We start from the raw sequence: 5,920 nt of genomic DNA on the forward strand, positions 1-5,920 counted from the left end.
AAGTCTTCAAGCTGGAGGTAGAATCATTGATCAATGCCCTCAGCCTGACAGCAGATACAAACGGGGCTGAGTGGGTCTTGAAAATAATTGTCCAGGAGAAAATACCTAGGGACATATTGAGACAAATGAGTGCTCATTACAATAAAAGTATCTTATCCATGAATGAAATATCTGAAGGTTTAAAGTCAGTAGTTCATCAATTACGAACACATGACAAATTAAAACCACCAAGTAATCCCTCAGAAACCAATAATAGTAAACCACAGAGTACCAAAGGTACTCCAAATCAATCTAGACAATATAATTCAACACCAAAGTGGAACAGTAGCAGTGTGGGCGTATATGCAGTGGGACCCTCCAAGCCTATAGTTACTGTGTCACCCAAGAACGTGACACCAAAGGGTACTGGAAGCTATGGAACATGTTTGTTCTGCAATGAGAAACATTCAATGTACCACTGCCCTAATTTTCCTGATAGTGACGCCCGTGTTGAGCGACTCAAATATTTGCAACATTGCACGAGGTGCCTCAGGAAACATAACATCAAGGACTGTGATACCCAATTACACACCTGTAATAGGTGTAACAAATGTCAGCACCATGCAGCATTGTGCAGAGACACCAAAACAACGTCTCCAAAACCCAAGGTGGATGATAGCATTCCCACCACAGTACAGTACTGCAAGGTGCAACCAACAAAGAGTGTCCAATCGGCAAAGTCTAAAGGTAATACGACTTTGCCTACTGCCCAAATTACCATCCTGAATAAGAGGGCCAAGGTCCATACCCGTGGGTTGTTTGACCAAGGATCCCAGAGAACATTTATCACTAAAAAGCTGGCAGATGAACTACAATTAAGGCCTGTAGCCCAGACGTCATTCAACATCTCAGGGTTTGTAACAGATGCAGGATCTCAAGTCTACCAGGTGGTACAACCATCAGTACGCTTAGGCAGGTCCGTCTGTCGAGTACAAGCCATTGTGGTGGACAAAATACCAGTAGACCTACAAGTTCAAGGTCTGAGAGCAACAGCCAAATTCCTGAGAAATAGAGGAATAAAATTGGCAGTTAATATTAAGTCTGATCACCTCACCGACTTCGGTCTCCTTGTAGGGACAGACTATTGTCATCGATTCATCGGTAGCCCTACTAAATATCAGGGTATAACCATGTTAAAGTCTGCAGGAGGTAAATTACTCTCAGGTCCAGTATCAAGCCTGAGGAGACCTATGCCTGCAGATATACAATACCAATAGAAATCTGAATTTGTCAGCTGATTATATTTCTCCAGTAGCATTATACTAAGGAGATTACAGCTGACTATACCAACAGAGGTTGATGTTAGTATCATCATTTGAAGCTGAAGATGAGTTCATGAGGCCTCAGTGGCAAATCAGTGAACAGTAGCCTAAACAGCTACAAGTCACTGCGACCAATGTCACTGAACCCACTGCAGTCTCAGAACCATACTTTACTTTAATGATGAGCTATTCAATCTTCTGAATCAATTAACTAAATTAAACCCCAATAAATCTGATGACTGATTTGATACATTTATTATTTAATCAAGATGTATTCCATGGGCCTCAGTGTTTATATATCAGTGACCAGTTACCTGAACAAACTTCAAGTTATATCTAATGTCACTGATCTCACTGCAGTCCCTGAATCATACTTGACTGTAGTACTTGATCACATCTAGTCTTCTGGGTTAAATAATATGTAATAAGGCTTGAATATTAGCCTTTCAAGAGTTAACAGGGAAATGAAATCGCATTAGACTTCTAACCCCTGCAACTCTAGTACGGGACATCCGTCCTGTACGAACAGACGCACAAATGTGTGATTACTAACTACTAACATCAAATCACTCTAATAATTCAAAGGAGGAGTATCGGTGTTCGTCTGTTCTAAAGAGGACTTCGACCCGTGAGCAGCCCCTGGGGAATTATGTCGGAAAATCTGACAGCATTTAATATATCATACAGACAGATAATAATTGCTGCTGTATTACCAACAAGTTACCCATAGAAAACGTAACTTGTAGTGGAATTACCGTCTAAAGAAAACGGGATATCATCACCACATACTATTATAAATCACCACCTATTATGTGGGAATTATTCTTAAATACATTAGTCTTTGGACTTTACCATCATAAACCATCTCATATAAATTAACTTAATTATCAATATTAAAGTAGAGTAAATGTGACCCTTCTATCACTTTCTGTCATGTGGACAATGTAAGCCAGGCGTCAGGGTGAGGAAGGGGCAGCCATTGTTGTTATACGAGACCAGAGGCTCACACGGGAGCAAATTCGGCTCCTGTTAAATTTACTTGGACGTAGTGTTATGGAAACCAAAGGTGTACCATTGTCAACACGCTGTCATCAAATCAAGTTAAGTGTTCTTTCCGAAACCCATTATCTATCATTAGTGGCCATTAATGTCATTGGGTAGGGTGACCCGGTTAGAACGCGAGGCAGCCTCAAACTAAAGGTAATTAAGCCAGGTCTTCATGTTCCATGTATAGTGTTTTCTTTGATACAGCTTGTCATATATAGGTATCTGGCTTTACAGCTAGCGCCCTTTTGACAGGTCAAGACGAGGAAGCAAGGCTTTGTACATCAGTTACCTGGGTGATGGAAGCTACCTCAAAGAGGATAATTTGGTGTCTACACCCTAGTTATACCTGGTGGACTAACCTGCTGTACTATAAAATAAGGAACCTTTTCAATGTATGTAGTTAATACTGTAGTTTGATTGGTTGCATATATAATTAATTTAATATAAACCCCCCTAATGTGTAGAGGATCGATTTGTGAGATTATGAGATTATTGCAGAAATACAGTCCACTTATCATTATACAAATTGCTATCGAAGTATATAAATTCATATAAATTAAATAAATATAAATCTCACAGGTCGGTTCCCACAGGCTCCATGATGGCGCGGCATACTCTAAGACGGGTTTACACTGCCCTACTCACGTAGGCAGTGTAAAGCGCCCTAAAAGCCTCCTCATTTAGGTTTCTGAATGAAGTTCTAATTTTTGTCAGTGTAGAGTACGCTGCTGTCGTTATCCTATTTATATGTGCCTCAGGAGTTAGATTAGGTGTCACATCCACTCCCAGGTCCCTATCTCGAATCGTTACAGGTAGGCAGTTCCCCTTCATTGTGTACTGTCCCTTTGGTCTTCTATCACCTGATCCCATTTCCATAACTTTACATTTACTGGTGTTAAACTCCAGTAGCCATTTCCCTGACCATCTCTGCAACCTGTTTAAGTCCTCTTGGAGGATCCTACAATCCTCGTCTGTCACAACTCTTCTCATTAATTTTGCGTCATCCGCAAACATTGACATGTATGATTCCACTCCTGTAAACATATCATTTACGTAAATTAGAAAGAGGATTGGTCCCAGCACCGATCCTTGAGGTACTCCACTTGTTACTGTTTGCCAATTCGACTTCTCGCTCCTTATCATTACCCTCTGGCTTCTTCCTGTTAGGTAGTTTTTCACCCATGCTAGGGCCTTTCCGCTTACTCCTGCCTGCCTCTCAAGTTTGTATAGCAATCTCATGTGTGGTACTGTATCAAAGACCTTTTGGCCGTCAAGAAATATGCAGTCTGCCCAGCCTTCTCTGTCCTGCCTTATCCTTGTTACACTATCATAGAATTCTAAAAGGTTTGTTAGGCATGATTTCCCTGTCCAGAACCCATGTTGGTGCTTGTTTACAAACCCAATGCTCTCCAGGTGCTCAACAAGTCTTAGACTAATTATTCTTTCAGGTATTTTGCAGGGGATGCTTGTCAGTGATTTGGGTCTGTAGTTAAGTGCCTCCTCCCTATTTCCTTTCTTGAAAATCGGTACGACATTTGCCTCCTTACAGCAACTGGGCAATTCTCCCGACATAAGTGACTCATTAAAGATCATTGCCAGAGGCACGCTGAGAGCCTGCGCTGCCTCTTTAAGTATCCACGGTGATACTTTGTCTGGTCCAACAGCTTTACTTGCATCCAGTGTTGTCAACTGTTTCATTACCTCCTCTGCTGCCGCCTTTATATCTGACAGTCTTTCATCTAGGGTAATCGCTTCTAACAATGGGAGCTGCTCAGGCTCGGTTGTGAACACTCCATGGAAACTTGCATTCAGTACCTCGCAGATTTCCTTGTCACTTTCTGTATATGCCCCTTCTGTTTTCCTCAGTCTTGTCACTTGGTCATTTACCGACATCTTCCTTCTTATATGGCTATGTAGTAATTTAGGTTGCTTTTTCGCTTTGATCGCAATATCATTCTCATAATTTCTTTCCGGCACTCGTCTTATGTTAATGTAATCATTCCTAGCACTGTTACATCTAATTCTGTTGTCCTCTGTCCTTTGTGTTCTGTACTTCCTCCACTCCCTCCTGCTTTTCACCTTTGCTTCCTGACACTGTCTATTAAACCATGGGTTATTATATTCCCTCCTGCTTTTTTCCTTTACTGTTGGAATAAATCTCTCTTCAGCCTCCTTGCATTTCAATATGACTTGGTTCATCATACCTTGCACTGTTTTTCCTCTAAGTTCTTCCTCCCACTACACTTCTCCCATGTAGTCCCTTATCCTTCTGTAGTCCCCTTTTCAGTAATCAAGTCTCCTTTCCCGGACCTCTAGTCCTTTGGTCACAATTTTAAGCTCCATCATGTAGTCAAAGACTAGGACACAATGGTCACTGGCTCCTAGTGGTATTTCATGTTCCAACTGCTCGATGTCTTCTACATTCTGGGTGAAAATGAGATCTAATAGGCTGGGCGTATCCCCTCCTCTTTCCCTAGTATCTTCTTTCACATGCTGTGTTAGGAAATTCCTGTCAATAACGTCTACCAACTGTGCTCCCCAGGTCTCCTCCCCTGCCATGGGGATTCCTCGTTTCCCAATCTATCTCTCCGTGATTTAGGTCCCTCATGATCAGCAGTTTTGCTCTCATTCTATGCGCTATTGTTGCTGCCCTCTGCAGTTCATCTATACATGTCTTGTTGCTGTCCTAGTACTCCTGCCTGGGCCTTATACTGTTTGGTGGGGGATTGTAGAGTATCAAGATTGCAATCTTCTTCCCATCCACTGTCAGAGTTCCATGTATGAAGCTCGTGCTTTCATTGGTACCCGGATTTTCCAGCTCATCAAACTTCCATTTCCGCTTTATTAGGAGTGCCACTCCTCCTCCCTGTCTCTGTGTCCTTTCTTTTCTTATCACCTGGTACCCCTCTGGAAAGATTGCATCCAAGATCATGCCATTTATTTTAGTTTCCACTATTGCCACTATGTCTGGGTCTGCCTCACTAACTCTTTCTTTTATCTCTTCTGCTTTATTGGCTACCCCATTAGCATTGGTGTACCAAACCTTGAGACTCTTCTTGGAAACTCGGGTGTCAGAGTTCCTCCTTTCACCAGGGATCTGGAGGGGATGGGGGGGGGGGGGTGTCTGGGAGTGCCTGGTAGGCAAATGGGGTCTGAGCATCTAGGGGGGGGGGGGTATGAAGGGCATAATGGGCCTGAAAGTTAAGGGTCTGAATAGCATAGGGGGGTGGAGAAATAGTGAGACTGAGAGTCAGATAGAGGTTGAGAGGTTTGGGGGGAGAGGGATATTGAGGGCAGAGGGCTGAGAGGAGAATGGAGCATGGGTGCTGGGAGTGGAAGAGAGGGTGTATTAATTAGGGGGGAATCGGGGGTAGTTGGGGGTTTGGGGGTAGAAGAGGGGAAGAGGGAGACGGGGGAAGGTGTTAGGGGGTCACAAGGTGAGAGGTTAAATGTGGGCTGGAGGTGCATAGGAGGGGTGAGGGTTGGGTGGGGTTTGGGGGTGAGTGTTAGAGGGGTGCAGTGGAAGCTGCAATGGAGTAGATGGAATTGAAGGCAATGGGGTAGAAGGGGCA

Source organism: Procambarus clarkii, chromosome 36 (assembly GCF_040958095.1).
Source record: "Procambarus clarkii isolate CNS0578487 chromosome 36, FALCON_Pclarkii_2.0, whole genome shotgun sequence".
Taxonomy (NCBI): domain Eukaryota; kingdom Metazoa; phylum Arthropoda; class Malacostraca; order Decapoda; family Cambaridae; genus Procambarus; species Procambarus clarkii.